The following is a 20,986-nucleotide window of genomic DNA, read 5'->3' as shown; positions in this document are numbered from 1 at the left end:
AACAGGGTTAACCAGAGAGAGACATTCACTGCCCCACACCATGTCTGACCAATCAGAGTAAACACAGTAACGGGAGAAGGCCATTCAATTCCCTGGGGCCTGTTACACAGCAAAAGGAGGAGGCCTTTCAGCTTCTCGCGCCTGTAACGGAGGAACAGGAGGGAATTCAGCCCTCGAGGTTACTCCATCTTTTGATTGAAGCTGAGGGAATAGGAAATTAGGGAACAGATGAGAGTTTTAATGTGATAGAGAGTCTCTTAGCTGGAAGGTGGGGCCGTGGAATCTTTTACCTCCGACAGAGAATATAAACAGGACCATGTAATAACATCTTATGATAAAACAGCACCTCCAATAATGCAGCACTCCCTCAGCACAGACCCTCTGACAGTCCAGCACACGCTCAGTACAAACTGACAGTATAGCACTCCCTCAGTACTGACCCTCTGACAGTGCAGCGCTCCCTCAATATTGTACTTCCGACAGTGCAGCGCTCCCTCAATACTGACCCTCTGACAGTGCAGCACTCCCTCAGTACTGACCCTCAACAGTGCAGCTCTCCCTCAGTGCTGCCCCTCCGACAATGCAGTACTCCCTCAATACTGACCCTCTAACAGTGCAGCACTCCCTCAGTATTGATCCTCTGACAGTGCAGCGCTCCCTCAGTACTGACCCTCTGACAGTGTAGTGCACCCTCAGTATTGTCCCTCCGAAACTGCAGCACTCCCTCAGTACTGATCCTCTCACAGTCAAGTGCTCCCTCAGTACTGACTTTTCGGGAGGTGGTCACACCGCACTCTGAGAGAGCCAGGCAGGTAGTGCAGGAGTCCCCTGATATGATCTCACTCACTCAGGCACTTGCTGCTGTTCAATATTCAGTGTATTCACACCTAATCTGTACTAATGCTTTGTCTTTCAACACACCATTAACATATTGTTTGCCTTTTCTCCGTGACCTTTTGGTCAGCTATGTGGCCTGGTCCAATCTGCACCTTCTCCTTTGTTATCTCTTGCCCCACCCCCACCTCACTTGTTTATAATCTGTGACTTTTCTAATATTTGTCAGTTCCGAAGAAGGGTCACTGACCCGAAACGTTAACTCTGCTTCTCTTTCCACAGATGCTGCCAGACCTGCTGAGTGATTCCAGCATTTCTTGTTTTTGTTTCTGATCTCACTCACTCATCGATTTTCCATTTTGGATATTGGTGAGGGTAATAGTTCCTCAGAGGAGTGCAGTCAGAGCAGGTTTGTGGCACAACAGGCGACTCAGCTGCACAGGAGGGAAGGAAGAAGAGTGGAAGAGCAGTACTTATAAGGGGTTCATTAGTTAGGGGAACAGACAGGTGTTTCTGTGGCAGTAAACATGACTTCAAGATGGTTTGTTGCCACCCTGGTGCCAGGGTCAAGGATGTCATGCAGCGGCTGCAGGACATTCTTCTACGGGAGGGTGAACAGCCAGAGGTCGTGGTCCACATTGGTATCAATGACATAGGTCAGAAGGGGGATGAGTCCCTGAAAACAGATTTTAGGGAGCTCGGAAGGTGATTAAAAAGCAGGCCCTCAAAAGCGATAATTTCAGCATTACCCCCAGTCCCACAGGCAAGTGAGCATAGGGATAGGAGAATTGAACCATTGAATACGTGGCTGGAGAACTGGTGTAGGAGGGAGGGCATCAGATTTCTGAGATACTAGGACCAGTTCTGGGGAACGTGGAACCTGTAAAAGATGGACAGGTTGCATCTTAGCAGGACTGGGATGAAAATCCTCTCAGGGAGATTTGCTTGTGCTGTTGGTGAACGTTTAAACTAAATTGTCAGGGGGATGGGAACCTGAGAGGAAGCTCAGATTAGAGGGAAGCAAAACTGGTAACTTGTCATGAGCAAGTATCAGACAGGAATACCAAACAGCACAGAATATTGGAGGAGATAGATAGCATGAGAGTAAGGAATAGTACCTCCTCCAGCGTGATGCCACTACCAGTCGCATCTTCCCCTCCCTTCCCCTGTCAGCATTCCGAAGGGATCGTTCCCTCCGCGACACCCTGGTCCACTCCTCCATTACCCCCACCACTTCGTCCCCGTCCCAGGGCACCTTCCCCTGCAATCGCAGGAGGTGTAATACCTGCCCATTTACCTCCTCTCTCCTCACTATCCCAGGCCCCAAACCCTCCTTTCAGGTGAAGCAGCGATTTACTTGTACTTCTTTCAATGTAATATACTGTATTCGCTGCTCACAGTGTGGTCTCCTCTACATTGGGGAGACCAAGCACAGACTGGGTGACCGCTTTGCGAAACATCTCCGCTCAGTCCGGAAGCAGGACCCTGAGCTTCCGGTTGCTTGCCTTTTCAACACTCCCCCCTGCTCTCATGCTCACATCTCTGTCCTGGGATTACTGTAGTGTTCCACTGAACATCAACGCAAGCTCGAGGAACAGCATCTCATCTACCGATTAGGCACACTACAGCCTGCCGGACTGAACATTGAGTTCAATAATTTCAGAGCATGACAGCCCCCCATTTTACTTTCATTTTTAGTTATTTTTTCTTCCTTGTTTTTACATTTTTTACAATTTTTTTTTGCATTTATTCATTTCATCTTAGTTTGTTCAGTTTGCTTACCCACTGTTTTTTTTCAGGTTTGCACTTGCTGCTGTTCAATATTCAGTGTATTAACACCTAATCTGTACTAATGCTTTGTCTTTCAACACACCATTAACATATTGTTTGCCTTTGTTCCGTGACCTTTTGGTCAGCTATGTGGCCTGGTCCAATCTAGACCTCCTTTGTTATCTCTTGCCCCACTCCCACCTCACTTGCTTAAAACCTGTGACTTTTCTAATATTTGTCAGTTCCGAAGAAGGGTCACCGAACCGAAACGTTAACTCTGCTTCTCTTTTCACAGATGCTGCCAGACCTGCTGAGTGGGTCCAGCATTTCTTGTTTTTATTTCAGATTTCCAGCATCCGCAGTATTTTGCTTTTATTATTAGGTGGGGTCTGATTAAGGGAGAACGTAATAAATTCTGAATCAGGGTTAATGTGCATCTCTGTGAATGCACAGTGTGGTTAATAAGACTGGTGAGGTACAGGCACAGATTGCCATGTGGAAATATGATGTGGCTATAATAGAGACCTGGCCAAAGATGGGCAGGACTGGGTATTAAATATTCCTGGATACAAGGTGTCCAGGAAAGCTCGGAAAGGGAAAAAAAAACAGAGAGGGTTGGTGGTATTGATTCAGGAGAGCATTGCTGGAGAATAAGGATGTTCCAGAGGGGTCGAGGACAGAATCAATTTGGCTAAAGCTAAGGAACAAAAAAAGTTGTGGTTACATTGCTCAGTGTTGTCTATAGGCCACCAGCTAGTGGGAAAGATGTGGAGGAATGAATTTTCATGTAAATTACAAAAAGGTGCAAAAATTATAGGGTAGTTATAACGGGTGACTTTATTTATCCAAACATAGACTGGGATAATAGTAGTGTAAAAGGCAGAGAGCGCCAAGAGTTCCTATGGTGTGTTTTGAAAAACCTTCTGCAACAGTATGTTGCTAGACCTGGTTCTTGGGAATGAGGTGGGTGAAGTGGATCAAGTATCCGTAGGAGAGCATTTAGGTGATAGTGATCATTGCATCATACAGTTTAGGTTGACTATGGAAAAGGACAAAGAGCAATCCAGGGTAAGAATAATTAACTGGGGGAAGGCCAACTTCAATAGGGTAAGAATGGAACTGGGGCGAATTAATTGGAGTCAAAATCTGGCAGTAAAACCGATTGAAGAACAATGGGCTACCTTCAAAGCAGAGTTAGTTCGGGTAAAGACAAGGTATGTTCCCTCAAAGGGGAAAAGTAGGACAAAGAAATCAAGAGCTCCCTGGATGACAAAAGAGGTAGCGATTAAGATAAAGAAGAAAAAGTGTGCTTATGACAGATGCTATTGAGAACCAGACTGAATATAGAAGGTCCAGCGCGGAAGTGAAAAAACAAATAAGAAAAGCAAAAGGAGAGCATGAAAAGAGACTGGCAGCTCGCATTAAAGGAAACGCCAAAGTTTTCAATAGGCATATAAATAGTAAAAGCATGGTAAATGAAGGAGTGGGACGATTAGGGACCAGAAAGAGGATTTACACATGGAGGCAGAGGGCATAACTGAGGTTTTAAATGAATACTTTGCATCTGTCTTTATCAAGGAAGAAGATGCAGCCCAGGCAATGTTGAAAGAGGATACTAGAGGGGTTTAAAATTGATAAAGAGGAAGTATTAGACAGGCTGTCTGTACTTAAAGTGGGTAAGGCACCAGGACCAGATGAGATGCATCCAAGGCTACTGAGGAAAGTGAGGGTGGAAATCGCAGAGGCACTGGCCATAATATTTCAGTCTTCCTTAGACCCGGGATGGTGCCAGAGGACTAGAGAATTGCAAACATTACACCATTATTCAAAACAAGGGTGTAAAGATAAGCTCAGCAACTATAGCCCAGTCAGCTTAACTTTGATGGTGAGAAAACTTCTAGAGAAAATAATTCTGGACAAAATTAATAGTCACATGGACAAATGCGAGTTAATTGAGGAAAGCCAGCATGAACTTCTTTAGGGAAAATCATGTTTATCAAACTTGTTGGAGTTTTTAGAGGAGGTAACAGAGTGGGTTGATGAGGGCAATGCTATTGATGTGATGTACATGGACTTTGAAAAGGCATTTGATCCAGTGCCGCACAATAATCTTGTGAGCAAACCTGAAGCTCATGGAATAAAAGGGACAGTAGCAACATGAATACAACAGGAAACAAAGAGTAGTGGTTAATGGATGTTTTTGGGCTGGAGGTAGGTCTGCAGTGGAGTTCCCATGGATCAGTGTTGGGACCCTTGCTTTTCCTGATATATATTAATGACCTAGACCTTAGTGTACAGGGCACAGTTTCAAAGTTTGCAGATGATACAAAACTTGGAAGCATTGTGAACTGTGAGGAGGCTAATGTAGAACTTCAAAAGGACATAGAAAAGTTGATGGAATTGTCAGATAGGTGTCAGTTGAAGTTCAATGCAGAGAAATGTGAAGTGATTCATTTTGGCAGGAAGAACATGGAAAGACAATCTAGAATAAAGGGTACAATTCTAAAGCGGGTGTAGGAGAAAAGGCACTAGGTCATTAAAGGTGGCAGGACAGGTTGAGAGCGCGGTTAATAAAGCATGCAGTATCCTGGGCTTTATGAATCAGGGCACAGAGTACAAGAGTAAGGAAGTTATATTGGACTTGTGTAAAACACTAGTTCGGCCTCAGCTGGAGTACTGCATCCAGCTCTGAGCGCTGCACCTCAGGAGACATGTGAGGGCATTGGACAGAGTACAGAAAACATTCACTGGAATGGTTCCAGGGATCAGGAATTTCAGTTATGGAGAAAGATTGGAGAAGTTAGACCTATTTTTCTTGGAGAAGGGAAGGCTGAGAGATGATTTGATAGAGGTATTCAAAATCATGAAGAGTCTGGACAGAGTAGATAGAGAGAAACTCTTCCCACTCATGAAAGTACCGAGAATGAGAGGGCACAGATTTAAAGTTTTTGTAAAGAGAAGCAAAAGTGACATGAGGAAAAAATTTTTCAAGCAGCGAGTGGTTAAGGTCTGAAATGCGCTGCCTGAGAACATGGTGGAGGCAGGTTCAATTGCAGCAAACAAAGGGAAGTAGACAGTTATATGAAAAGGATGAATGTGCATGGTTACGGGTAGAAGACAGGAGAATGGAACTGAGGGAATTCCTCTTTCAGACAGCCAGTGCGGACACGAATGACCAAATTGCCTCCTGCACTGTAACAATTCTGTGACCTTCCAACAGTGCAGTGTTCCCTCAGCACTTCCCCTGTGACAGTGCAGCACTCCCACAGTATGGCTCTTCTGACAGTGCAGCACTCCTCCGGCACAGGATTTCCATTGTTTATATCCCAACTTGAGGTTCTATATTTATAAAAACTGAAAATGATATCAGTTTCATTGAATCATCTGGAGATGGCTGAATTTGGCATTTTTTTTGAAAGAAGGAAAAAGGTTTGGGACTGAGTTTGACCTGAGTGTGGAATGTAAACAATAACTGGAAAACACCTGTTTACAGTGAACCTGACAGGGGGGTTGTTTTCTGACCTAAAGGGACAGATGTTTACAAGCAAGTGACAACAGAGTGATTTATGGTGGCCATGTGACTTGTTTCTGGAAAATTTCAGCTTCATTTTGAACTTTAAAAAGCAGTGTGTTTGGACAAAAGCAGGCAATTGGAATTTGAGATGGACCTGCCAGGAGATCAGAAAAAGAACCAGGAAAGTATTACCTCTCTGTAAAGAAACCTTGCTCTTGAAAAGCAAACATTTGCATGAAGTGATACTGTTGCCTCCTGCATTTTTGAAGAAACCCTGAATTTGCAGTAACCTTGCAGTTTACACAGGACTTTTGCATCGAGAACTGACACCTGTTGCTACCCTCTGATGGAAGAGCTATATGAAGCCTTCTACAGTTGAATTTCTTTGAACATAGACTGTTCATCAACCTCGCCTAGAAAGACTTCAAGTGGCATCCAACTATTCAGTTTTGGGGCACCTAGTGTAGGTAGGTGGTCGGAGAATGGTGTGGATGTGGTAGGGAATATGGGATTCATGTAGCATTCGTATAAAATGGGTGGTTGTTGGTCAGCACAGACTCGGTGGGCTGAAGGGCCTGTTTCAGTGCTGTATCTCCATGACTATGACAAATAGAGCATTTAATTGGCAGTTTCAGTTCTGGGGAACATTTATTAATATGCTGTGACCTGTGGAGAAGTGGGACTGAATTAACAGTGCACTCCTTCCACCTCGGTTGTAATACCTTTAACGGTGCAGCACTCTCTCAGTAGTGATCCTGTGACAATGTTGTACTCACTCAGTACTGTCTTTAATGCATTCTTTTTATGTTGTCTGAACAAAGATGAGATGTGTGGAGTCCCAGTTGTTGAAGATCTCCAACTGGTTTATTAACAGATAAATTATACAGTACAGAGCTAACTATTTACAGAACTTTCCTCTAAGTGTTCAAGCAACAGAATGAGTCTAGCATGCAGTCACATGACTATGTCCTGGCACTTAGCTCATTAGCATACTAAGATCTTAAAGGGACATCACTCTTATAGGCAATCATACAGCATCCCGTTTCTTTCCAAAGATAAGTCTTGTATGCTAGAATGAAAAAAAAACACTAGATAACATCAAAATTAGTATGCACAAGGATCGAGATTGTGAAATTTAGAAAGAATAGTAGTAGTGGTAATCCTGCCACTGCTGGCCTGCTCGTGTCTACTGGGTAGAACGTTTGTGATTTCCATGCTGACTTGCCAAAGCTGCATTGTATTGTTAGTGTGTCACTGCAAGAAATAGATGACCCATTGTATACGGTGTTACAACTGCTCAGGACAAAGCCCCCAATCAAAATATATGATTCTGATTGTGGTGGGAGAATTGCACTGTCAATTTAGTCCCACCATTCCACAGTTCGCATCATATTTTCCTGAAGCTTTCCAAATCAAAAAAAAACCCAGCCAAACTGAACAATCTCGTAACCCCAGAATGAAGCGAACCAAACCAGGTATCTTTTGTGCCTCTGTGCCTCTGGAGAGTTCTTAAATGTGCACTGTTCTTTTTACGGTCTTAAAGGCACACTGCAATATTTCCGAGGAGAGAAATAAAAACACATGACCGTGATAGCAGAGTACTTGGCAGTTATCGGTTATATAATTAATTTCCAGTGACTCTGGACATATCTTTGAGGATTTGGACTTGTCAGATATTTGCACAAGCTCCAGTGTCAATCTTGACCCTGAGTCTTTGTTTGCCAGCTTTCTTTGGGCATGTGATGTTAATGGGGGCAAAAGCTTCCAGTTGTTTGACTTCATCAACATGATGTGTCAGGTTCACAATGTGGAACGCTTGCTCATCTTCTGTCTGACAACTGCCCAAGTGTCCACATTTCATTTTGATGGTTTGACAACTCCTGCTGGAGAATGTGTGTCTCAGGTGTTGCTTTTCCTTCGAAGTTTGCCCCTTTCTGCATTCAGTTTCTGTTGCTCTGCCTTCAGCCTGCTAACATGCTCTGTTGCTTTTCTCTCGTTGACCACTTTTGAGGCATTGAGGTAGAGTTCCGGCACCTCATCTTGAGCATCCAACAGACAATGCTTCAACTCATTCTTCCTCTGCCTCTTCAGGACATTGTGTGTCCTTCACCTCGCTTCATCCTCCATGTCTGAAAGCTTGAGGCTCAAGGTTAAGGAGCAGTTGGGGGAGGAGTACTTGGCCTCAAGGAGCTACCTGTCTATTCTGGCTTGTTGTGGTGTTGGTGGTTCTCTAGAGAGCAGAAGTGAAGGCATGGCTAGTTGTGCTGTCGCTGGGTTTCCAGACTGCACCATTTGATACTGGTCAGAGTCTGTGAGTGGGTTCTGGTCCATGGAGATTTCCTCTTGGTTTCTTCTGCTGTAATGGGTACCTTGGTAACCTTGTGGATGGATATGATGTTGAGATCCTTATACACTGGTAGTCCTGCCACTGCTGACCCGCTTGACCGTTGTGGTTTCCATGTTGACTTGCCAAAGCTGCATTACATTGTTAGTGTGCCACTGCAAGGGATGGGTGACCCATTGTATGCAAATAACTTGGCAGTTGTTGGTTGTATCATTGATTTTCAGTGACTCCGGTACATATCTTTTAGCGTTTGTACTGGTTGGATATTTGCACTAGCTCCGGTGTCAATCGTGACCCGGAGTGTAAGTTTGTCAACTTTCTTTGGACACATGATGTTAATGGGGGAAAAAGCTTTCAGTGGTTTGATTTCATCAAGATGATGTATCAGGTTTGCTTGCTCTCTTCTGTCTGAGAACTGCTTCTCTCAGAGTCTGGTCTCAGGTCTGTTTTACTGTGGACTTTGTGTCTCAGCTTGCATTTATACAGGTCTTTGGTGCGTTCCTTGCTGCTGTTATCCTATTTTCTGTTTGCTTGCCTTCTACCGTGACTTCTGGCTGCATATTTGGAGTCAGAATTCTTGCATTCGTGGGCTCAGTGTTCTTTTACACTATGCCTTGCACAGGTCTCAGAATGCAGGACAACTTTGCAGTGACAAATTTACCATGCAGTTTGCTTGCTCTATTCAACCTGGTTATCGCAGATACTGTTGGCTGATTCTAGTGCTTGCAGGTCCTGTTGTCCAGCTACAGTAACTTTGTATTTCCTGCCATCTTCCAGCAGTGCATCAATATTGTGACCTTTCTTTTTCTCTAAGAGGTCTTTCTGAAATGCTTCAATGGGTGTTGATATGATCATCATCTCTATTATTTGATCAGACAGCTCAGTTTCTGTGAAGTTGCATTTATTGCACTTACTACAGCATCTACTGATGAACTGGTTTATTGATTCCTGTGGCAGTTGCCTGTAGGACATCAATTCTAGGCGGTGAATATTAACAGACAGTGTTTGGAAGGACAAAACCATGACTCCCTGACACATTCAACCCATAATGGACTTTTGATCACCAGACATTGAAGGTGGGGGAGCTCGCATTCCAGGTTGACTGCTAAAATGGCAAAGACCAAGCTGAAGTGTTTGCAATCACCTTCAGCCAGAATTGCTGAGTGAATGATCCATCTCTGCCTCCTCCTGAGGTCTCCTGCATTCGACATACCAGTTTTCTGTCAATTCAATTCACTTCATGTAATATCTAAAAACAAATGAGCACATTGGACATAGCAAAGGCTATGGGTCACCACGATATCCCGGCTGTAGTACTGAAGACATGTGCTCCAGAACTAACTGTACATCTAGCTAAGCTGTTCCAGTACAGTTACAACACTGGCTTCTACTCCACAATGTGGAAAATTACCCAGGTATGTCCTATCCACAAAAACTAGGACAAAACCAATCTGGCCAATTACCATCCCATCAGTCAACTCTCAATCATCAGCAAAGTGACGGAAGGTGCTGTTGACAGTGCTATCAAGTGACACTTAGAAATAAACTGCTCACTGACCCTCAGTTTGGGTTCCACCAAGGTCACTTAGCTTCAGACCTTATTACTGCCCTCATTACAGCCTTGGTCCAAACACGGACAAATAAAAGAGCGGAATTCCAGAGGTGAGGAGACAGTGACTGCTCTTGACATCAAGGCAGCATTTGACCGAGTATGGCATCAAGGAGCCCTCGCAAAACTGAGGTCAATGGGAATCAGTGGGAAAACCCTCCGCTGGCTGGAGTCACACCTAGCGCAAAGGAAGATGGTTGTGGTTGTTGGAGGTCAATCATCTGAGCTCCAGGACATCACTGCAGGAGTTCCTCAGGATAGTGTCCTAGGCCCAACCAACTTCAGCTGCTTCATCAATGACCTTCCTTCAATCATAAGGTCAGAAGTGGGTATGTTCGCTGATGATTGCACAAAGTTCAGCACCATTCGTGACTCCTCAGATACTAAAGCAGTCCCTGTAGAAATGCAGCAAGACTTGGACAATATACAGGCTTGGGCTGATGAGCAGCAAGTAACGTTCGCGCCACACAAGTGCCAGGCATCTGCACTTCCAACAAAAGAGAACCTAGCGATCTCCCTTTGACATTCAATAGCATTATCATCACTGAATCTCCCAGTATCATCATCCTGGGGGTCACCATTGATCAGAAACTGAACTGGAGCAGCTGCATAAATACTGTGACTACAAGAACAGGTCAGAGCTGGGAATTCCGTTGCAAGTAACTCACCACCAGGCTCCCCGAACCCTGTCCATCATCTACAAGGCACAAGTCAGGAGTCTGGTGGTATACTCTCCACTTCCACCCCCAACACCACTTAGGAAGCTCAACACCATCCAGGACAAAGCAGTCAACTTAATTGGTACCCCATCCACCACCTTCAACATTCACTCCCTCCACCAGTGACGCACAGTGCCAGCAGTGGGTACCATCTACAAAATGCACTGCAGCAACTCACTACGAATCCTTCGACACTTACCTTCCAAACCCGCGACATCTACCACCTAGAAGGACAAGGGCAGCAAATGCATGAGAACACCACCACCTGCAAGTTTTCGTCCAAGCCGCATGCCATCCTAACTTGGAACTATATTGCCATTCCTTCACTGTTGCTGGGTCAAAATCTGGAACTGCTTCACTAACAGTGTGGGGGTACCCACACCAAATGGACTTCAGTGGTTCAAGAAGGCAGGTCACCACCACCTTCACAAGGGCAGTTAGGGATGAGCAACAAATACTGGCGTTGCCAGTAACGTCCACATTCCATGAATAAATAATTTTTTTAAAACTTCACTATATCAAGAAAAATCTCAAAGCATTGGACAAAGCAAAGACTATGGACCCCTTGATATCCTGGCTGTAGTGCTGAAGACTTATGCTCCAGAACTAGTTGCGCCTCCAGCTAAGCTGTACAACTACCATACTGGCATCTCATGGTTGAAGTGCAAAATTGCCCAGGTAGATCCTACCCACAAAAAAAGGTCAAAACCAATCATAGAAACATAGAAAATAGGAGCAGGGGTGGGCCATTCGGCCCTTCGAGCCTGCTCTGCCATTCATTATGATCATGGCATATCATCCAACTCAGTAACGTGTTCCCATTTCGCCCCATATCCTTTGATCCCTTTAAACACAAGAGCTATATTGAACTCCTTCTTGAAAACATACAATGTTTTGGCCTCAACTGCTTTCTGTGGTAGACAATTCCACAGATTTACCACTCTCCGGGTGAAGAAATTTCTCCTCATTTCAGTCCTAAATGGTTTACCCAGTATCCTTAGACTATGACCCCTGGTTCTGGACTCCCCCACCATCGGGAACATCCTTCCTGCATCTACCTTGTCAAGTCCTGTTAGAATTTTATAGGTTTCTATGAGATCCCCCCTTATCTTCTGAACTCCCGCGAATATAATCCTAACTGACTCAATTCCTCCTCATATGTCAGTCCCGCCATCCCAGGAATCAGTCCGGTAAACCTTTGCCAACTCCCTCTGTGTGGGAATTGACAATCTAGTCAATTACAGCTCCATCAGCCCACATTCAATCATCAGCAAAGTGATGGAAGTTGTAGTTAACACTACTATCAAGCAGCACTTACTCACCAATACTTGCTCACTAGGCTCAGTTTGGAATCCGAGAAGATCGCTCAACACAAGACCTCATTACAGGCATGGACTAAACATGGACAAAACACCTGAATTCCAGAGGTGAGCAGAGAGTGGCTGCTTTCGACATCAAGGAGTCCTCGTTAAATGGAAGTCAATGGGAATCGGGGAAAACTCTCCACTGACTGGAGTCATACTGAGCACAAAGGAAGCTGGTTGTTGGAAAGGGTCAATCATCTCAGCTCCAGGATGTCACTGCAAGAGTTCCTCAAGGCAGTGTCCTAGACCCAACCATCTGCAGTTTCTTCATCAATGACCTTCCATCCATCACAAGCTGAAAAGTGGGGATGTTCACTGAGGATTGCACTGTGTTCAGTTCCATTCAAACCTCTCAGATAATAAAATAGTCCATGCCCACATGCAGCAAGACCTGGACACCATTCAGGCTGATAAGTGGTAAGTAACATATGAACCAGACGAAGGCCAGGCAATCATCATGCCAAGCAAGAACGAGTCTAAGTGCCTCCCCTGGCCATTCAATGTCATTACCGTCACTGACGCCCCCACCATTAAAATTTCAAGGGTCATCATTGACAAGAAACTGAACTGGACTAGACACATAAATACTGTGGCCACAAGAACAGGTCAGAGACTGGGTATTCTTCCGTAAGTAAAATACCTCCTGATCCTCATAACCTGTCCACCATCCACATGACACAAGTCAGGATAGTGATGGAATAATGTCCACTTGCCTGGATGGCGACAGCAACACTCAAAAAGCTCAACATCAATGCAGTCCACTTGATCAGCATTCCATCCACCACCTGAAACATTCACTGTCTCCACCACCAGTGTACTGTGGCTTCAGTGTGTACAATCTACCAGACACACTGCAGCAACTCGCCTATGCTTGTTTGGCAGCACCTTTCAAACCCTTGTCCTCTATGACGCAGAAAGACAAGGGCTGCAGGTACATGGGAACAGCACCACCTCCAAGTTCCCCTCCAACTCACCCGCCATTCTGAATTGGAAATATATCACTGTTCCTGCATCGTCACAGTCAAAATCCTGGAACACATTCCCTACCAGCAGCATTGGGAGAATATCTTTCCCACACAGATTGCAGCAGTTCAAGACAGCAGCTCACCACCACCTTGTCCAGGGTAATTCGGGATGGGTAATAAATGCTGGCTTTTCCAGTGAAATCCAGATCCCAAGAATGAAGAAATAAAAAATAAAAAATTGTTTTTTTAATATATTGTGCTTGGTTTTTATAAATTATAAATTAATTTTGCTTTAACCTTTTCCTATTCTTTCTCCTGTTTTTCAATTTTTTTTAGTTTCCACCTCTCATTTTCTATCCCCATTCTTTACTACTTTCTATCCATCTCGTTTTGTACTGAACGTTTCTCCCATTCTCTGTCTTATTTTTCTCTTCATTGATGAATTATTATTTCTGCCTTTCTTTTTCTCTTCTCAGTGCTGGAAAATGGGAGTGCAATAGTTAGGTTCCTGATGGCTGGCACAGACATGATGGGCCAAAGGGCTTGTTTTTGTGCTATGACTCTATGACTATTACTCCTCTTGATCTGCAGCCAATCTGGAGTAATTGTGAACAATAAACATTTCAAACACATGTACCTGGTATGAACACACCATGATCCGAGGATCTGTGTATTTTGTTCAGAATTCAGTTTTTCAAAGCTTTACATTTTCTGAGTCTTTCCTTCACCATCTCTTGGGTCGTGTGACTGACTGTGTTTTACAGCAGAGCTGCCGTTACCTCCCTCTGCAGGGGAATTCCAACATTTCTCCATCTGCCACAGCACAGCAACAGGTGTGGACAGGATGGATGTTGCTGAGTGTAACTGCACATGTCCTACCTCTTCGAGTGGTATGTGAACGAGTTAGATAAAGAGTAAATCTCCCTCTACACTGTCACAGCAAACACTCCCAGGGCAGGTACAGCTGAGTTAGACACAGAGTAAAACTCTCTCTAAATTGGTTCACCAAGCACAGCCAACTCAGTTACAGCCTGTGTTAAACACAGTGTACAAACTCTCTGACACAAACCAATGACACACACCAGCTCAGGTACAGCAATGGTAAGCAGACAGATTAAAAATCCCTCGACATGCCAGTGTCAAGTTCTTCCAGGTGATGCATAGACTCACTTTACACACGGGTTAAACTACAGTCAACTTGTTACATCAAAGTCCAAGCCTCATGGTTACACTATCACCTTGACAATATCCTGGACTGATGGGAATCTCAGTAAAGTTCCTCACATTTACAATCATTGAAGCTGCTGTTTCATCCCATCCTCAATACTGAGGGTTTTGGAGCCACCAGATCTGCTCTGTGAACCCAGAGACCTTTCTCCAGTCCCAGTTAGTGTGGTGATGATTCAACTTCTCTCTCCAGCTTCCTGAGATACTGTTCACTCCAAGAATCTTTCAATATTAAAGTGATGAATATTAATTCTAGAATCTGTAACTTCAAGACAGTGAGACTGAGTGTGTGACTATGATTATATTTAATTTGAATATATTTGTAATTAATGACATTTGTTGCAATTACTTACTTTAATATGAAATTGTTCTTTTCTTTCCATTTCCCTATTGATATGGTCTAAAGTCACTCACAGTGTCAGCTGCCGACTCCAGCTCCTCCCTCAGTAACTCCACTAATGTGGAACCAGGGCCATAAACCCACCTCCAGCTGACATCACAAAGGAGCCAGGAGCCAATCACACAGCAGCCAGGATGATGTCACAAAGCAGCCCAAGCCCACCCCCCCCCCCCCCCCCCCCACTCAAGGTGTTACAGGGTCACATGGCCAGGCTGTGCTCCAGTCACAGAGTCACTACAACACAGAAGAAGACCATTCAGCCCATTGACATCCTTCTCCCATCCCCTGATTTTGATAAGGTAAATAAGGAGAAACTGTTTCTATTGGCAAAGGCTCTGGTGACCAGAGGACACAGATTGAAGGTGATTGGCAAAAGGACCAGAGACATTATGAAGAAATATTTTTTACACAGTGAGTTGTTATGATCTGGAATGCACTGCCCAGAAGAAGTGGTGGAAGCAAATTCAATAACATTATTCAAAAGAGGATTGGATAAATACTTGATCGGAAAAAAATACAGAGTGACAGGGAAAGAATAGGGGAGTGGGATTAATTGAATATCTCAAGTTAAGGGCTAACACCAGCACAATGGCTGAATGGCCTCCTTCTGTGTGGTGTGTTTCTATGATCCTCCATTTTTTCATTAATTGCCTCGAAGAAAAATCCCAGCACATCACACTCTGGGAATGTTGTAGAGCCATGCATGTATAGGACACAATCATTCGGGGTCACATCAGTACCACATCATACAGGGGCCACTTTCATTTGGTGTAAATTCAATACATAACATTCAATAGGTATCAGAACATCACATTTCAGATTGAGATGCACCTACATCTGAGGAGAGGATTTAAACATCCTCCACAGTGATTATCACCCTGTTATTACAGTCCTGCAGACTGTTAACTGGGAATACAGACACTTCACCACTTTGTAACTACAGGAGATCCAGCTTGTTGGCACCAATGTCAGCAGCTTCCTTCCCCAGTCCAAGAGACTCCATGACCAGTGAGCTCTGCTGGATGCAGGCGATGTCATTGAGCGGCAGAATCAAATCCTCATTTAACATCACAATATCATTTTAGTTTGTCAGGTCCAATTGTATCTCAGGGAGGGCACTTGTCAAATGTATTGTTTCTGTGCTGGAGAGATTGGGATGATAAGTCACCCCTTCAAATGGGTTCCAGTCAAAGGTACTGACAGGGTTAATGGGGAAGTTGCTACATCTGTCAATCATCATTGGAGCTGAATTTCCAGATCCCCTGTGTTCTCTAGTCTGAATCCTGTAGTGTTAACTCACATCATACAAAATTAGCCATTATTTCAGGGGCTTGGAGTACAAGAGTAAGGAGGTCTTGCTGCAATTGTCCAGGGCATTGGTGAGATCACACCTGGAGTGCTGTGTACTGTTTTAGTCTCTGTACCAAAGGAGCTATTTGCCTTAGGGAAGGTGGAACAAAAGTTCACAGGATTTAATTTCTGGCATGAGCAGGTTGTGCTATGAGGAGAGATTGAGTAAATTGGGCCCATACTCTCTATAGTTTCGAAAAATGAGAGCTGATCTCAGAATCTTCTGTTTCAATGAGGGGATGTGACAGGGTGGATGTGAAGAGGCTGTTTTCCCCTGGCTGGAGAGTCTAGAACTAGGGGCATAGTCTCAGGATAAAGGAGCAGCCATTAATGACTGAGATGAAGAGAAATTTCTTTACTCAGAGGGCTGTGAATCTTTGGAATTCTCTGTCCCTGAGGTCTATGGATGCTCAGTCACTGAGTATATTCAAGGCTGCGATTGATTAAATTTTGGGACTCTAAGGGATCGAGGGATATGCGGATGGGGTTGGAAAAGTGGAGTTGAGGTTAAGGGTCAGCCATGGTCTTATTGAATGGTGGTGCAGCCTACTCCTGCTCCTAGTTCTTGATGTTCTTCTGTCCTTGTGTTCTCTGACAGATATTAATATTATTGGCAGGTTTTCTGAGGTGATGCCCACTGCTATGTCTGGGAATGTGTGCCTGGGGACATACAATGGTCCTTTTTTAGTACAAACTATGGAGAGAAATTAAAGAAATCATCCATCCAGGTAAATGAATGAATGACATAGCCTCCATCAGTAATCCTGTATCCAGGTCAACAGGGGTGATCTAACTCCCAGCCTGTGTTCAATTGTAAATGATTCTTTCCCAAGTTGTGTCTGCAGAATTCACTTAGAGGGTTGGTGGTTTGACACAAACTGTTGATATTCGAAGTTAGGTTGGTGAGGTGGATGAAGGGATGTGTGATTAGGACTATTCGCCCATGGAGAGGGAATAAAGAGGTAAATACCAATATGGACTAGCTGGGCAGACTGTAACCTGTATGTGGGAGGGTGACAGGAATTTTATTTAAACACTTTACACTTTATAGCATTTAAATACAGTCCCCACTGCTTACAGTTTGTGCTAATGCAGTTTGACCTCTATACACAGTGGTTTTGTCCTAAAGTTGTGACTCTAATAAATCTAAAAATGGATACACACATTCCTTCGAGGGAACCTGTGTGTAGAACCATTAGTACTTCACATAGAAAAGGCACGCTTTGATTGAATCTGTGTCACCTGTTTGTCGTAAACTTATCACAACAATGTCCTGCGTAAGGACAGCAGAGGACCCTGAACTCCACAGAAGCTTGGCAGGAGGAGCAAATGACGTGACAAATAGCAAAGATTAAAAATAGTCTTTTGTTTTTAAACAAAGCTGGTTGGATTATGAGTAGCTGAACTGATTGGTTGGGCTGGTGTAGTGTAATTTACTGAGACACTCACTGTAAACAGGTGCAGCCTCCACACTGAACATCCTGTTTCTGCACTGAAAGAGCTGGTGTGTGGAACACATTAATCAGTAACTTTGTAATTGACGATAGCAGCAATGGAAATTGATCAATGCTCTTTGCCCAGTTGAAGTGGTGCGGACTGTGTGTCTTTTACTGAGGTCGGTGGGGCTGCTGTTCTTCTACCGGGGCCAGTTTGTGGGTCACAGCAATTGGGTGGAAATGCTTGGTGATTTCTGACCCCTCCCCATGCTCAGATTTCTGAGGAAATCTTTTGATTCATGGGAAATGAAATCTGTTTTACAATGTGACGTGATCTTGTGAGAGTGGGAATGAGCCATTTGTTCCTTTACAGGAGTGGAGCAAGTCCCAATTTAATTGGGACTCTGTGTGGGATGGACTCTTAAAATGTCCTTTACATTTCTCGCATTAGGCAGTGCCCTCTCTGAAAAGAGAAAAATGGTGTAATATTTGACCTGTAGTCCATCCCACACAGAGTCCCAATTAAAGTGGGACTCTCTCCACTCCAGTAAAGGAACAATTGGCTCATTCCCCCTCCCCCAAGACTCAATCACTGTCCTCTCTTGGTCATCCATTGACGAGAGGGAACTCCAGTAACCCATGGACTTTGTCCTGCATTCCCGCTTGCCCTGATCCTGGACCCTCGAACAGCAAACCCTTGTCTGCTGCTGTCTGCTGACCTGACCAGTGTGACTGTCATCGATACCAAGCAGCTGCTTCCTGACAGCCCGGCCAGGTTCGACATGTGTGTCTCCGTCCTGGCCGCTGAGGGCTTCACAGCGGGGACGCACGAATGGGAGGTGGAGGTAAGCGGAAAATCCAAATGGGACCTGGGCGTGGCCAGAGAGTCCATTAACAGGAAGGGAGATATCGCTTTGAAGCCAAAGAATGGATAGCTGGCACTGTCCCTGAGCAATGGAGAGCAGTACTGTGCACGAACCTCACTGACAGTCACCCCACTGGCTCTGAGTGGGAAGCCCAACTGCATTGGAGTTTACCTGGACTACAAGGGAGGCCAAGTGTCCTTTTACAATGCTGCTGACTTGTCTCATCTCTACACTTTTACAGAGATATTTGTCGAGAGAATGTTCCCTTTCTTTTACCTGTTTGAATGACACTGGTGACAATGGTGCTCCTCTCTCTGTAGTTTTCTTTAGGTGACTGTGTCTTTAAAGATCTGTTCAGCTCTGGCTGCTCCTGGCTTGGTTGGTGTGTGATTAAAAACACTTGACTGAGAATGTGTAACCGTGGGTGTGAGACTGGGAGGAATGGACTATTTGAATGGTCTTTCTAAGCTAATCTGCATTGCCCAATCTCTACTGTGAGAGCCGAGTGGGACAGGGAATGTGTGTTGACCAAACTCTGCTGTCCATCCAATACACATTCCCTGTCCCAATCTGCTTACACTCATGATGTTTCAGTGTACCTGTGTCAGAGGAATCCACATCCCTGCTCCAATGAAATAGAAGCTTCATAAATTTCATCCTTGACAAATATACAAATTGCTTCTGGTCTCTTTTCTTTACTCTACAGCATTACCCCTGAAATAATCAAGAGTGCCAAGCCTGCTATACTCTCAGCACTACATGAACTGCTATGCCTGTGCTGGGACGAGGGAGCAGTACCCCAGGACATGCGCGATGCCAGTATCATCACCCTCTAGAAAAACAAAGGTGACCACGGTGACTGCAACAACTACCGTGGAATCTCCCTGCTCAGCATAGTGGGGAAAGTCTTTGCTCGAGTCGCTCTGAACAGGCTCCAGAAGCTGGCCGAGCGCGTCTACCCTGAGGCACAGTGTGGCTTTCGTGCAGAGAGATCGACCATTGACATGCTGTTCTCCCTTCGTCAGATACAGGAGAAATGCCGTGAACAACAGATGCCCCTCTACATTGCTTTCATTGATCTCACCAAAGCCTTTGACCTCGTCAGCAGATGTGGTCTCTTCAGACGACTAGAAAAGATCGGATGTCCACCAATGCTACTAAGTATCATCACCTCATTCCATGACAATATGAAAGGCACAATTCAACATGGTGGCTCCTCATCAGAGCCCTTTCCTATCCTGAGTGGTGTGAAACAGGGCTGTGTTCTCGCACCCACACTTTTTGGGATTTTCTTCTCCCTGCTGCTTTCACATGCGTTCAAATCCTCTGAAGAAGGAATTTTCCTCCACACAAGATCAGGGGGCATAGTGTTCAACCTTGCCCGTCTAAGAGCGAAGTCCAAAGTACGGAAAGTCCTCATCAGAGAACTCCTCTTTGCTGACGATGCTGCTTTAACATCTCACACTGAAGAGTGCCTGCAGAGTCTCATCGACAGGTTTGCGTCTGCCTGCAATGAATTTGGCCTAACCATCAGCCTCAAGAAAACGAACATCATGGGGCAGGATGTCAGAAATGCTCCATCCATCAATATTGGCGACCACGCTCTGGAAGTGGTTCAAGAGTTCACCTACCTAGGCTCAACTATCACCAGTAACCTGTCTCTAGATGCAGAAATCAACAAGTGCATGGGTAAGGCTTCCACTGCTATGTCCAGACTGGCCAAGAGAGTGTGGGAAAATGGCGCACTGACACGGAACACAAAAGTCCGAGTGTATCAGGCCTGTGTCCTCAGTACCTTGCTCTACGGCAGCGAGGCCTGGACAACGTATGCCAGCCAAGAGCGACGTCTCAATTCATTCCATCTTCGCTGCCTTCGGAGAATACTTGGCATCAGGTGGCAGGACCGTATCTCCAACACAGAAGTCCTTGAAGCGGCCAACACCCCCAGCTTATACACACTACTGAGTCAGCGGCGCTTGAGATGGCTTGGCCATGTGAGCCGCATGGAAGATGGCAGGATCCCCAAAGACACATTGTACAGCGAGCTCGCCACTGGTATCAGACCCACCGGCCGTCCATGTCTCCGCTATAAAGACGTCTGCAAACGCGACATGAAATCGTGTGACATTGATCACAAGTCGTGGGAGTCAGTTGCCAGCATTCGCCAGAGCTGGCGGGCAGCCATAAAGACAGGGCTAAATTGTGGCGAGTCGAAGAGACTTAGTAGTTGGCAGGAAAAAAGACAGAGGCGCAAGGGGAGAGCCAACTGTGCAACAGCCCCGACAAACAAATTTCTCTGCAGCACCTGTGGAAGAGCCTGTCACTCCAGAATTGGCCTTTATAGCCACTCCAGGCGCTGCTTCACAAACCACTGACCACCTCCAGGCGCGTATCCATTGTCTCTCGAGATAAGGAGGCCCAAAAGAAAAAAGAAAAGAGAACCCCACCCCCTGCCCTGTCGCCTGGTGTCCCAGTCTTTATGGTCAACTATCACAGTCCAGTTACTCTATCCAGTCACAAGTAGGCCAGCTACTGAGAACAATGAATTAACAGGCAGTAACCAAGGCGAATATCTCACTTCCCAGTGA

At 45.0% G+C, this 20,986-nt stretch overlaps 1 pseudogene; it reads left to right on the top strand.

Moving 5' to 3' along the window:
- Positions 1-14,949: 14,949 nt before the first annotated feature.
- On the top strand, positions 14,950-18,732 carry LOC137345778 (zinc-binding protein A33-like; annotated as a pseudogene).
- Positions 18,733-20,986: the final 2,254 nt, after the last annotated feature.

Source organism: Heterodontus francisci, chromosome 29 (genome assembly GCF_036365525.1).
Source record: "Heterodontus francisci isolate sHetFra1 chromosome 29, sHetFra1.hap1, whole genome shotgun sequence".
In the NCBI taxonomy this organism is placed as follows: Eukaryota; Metazoa; Chordata; class Chondrichthyes; order Heterodontiformes; family Heterodontidae; genus Heterodontus; species Heterodontus francisci.
Note: the sequence above shows the minus strand (reverse complement) of the source record. Positions and strands in the feature narration are given on the sequence as shown.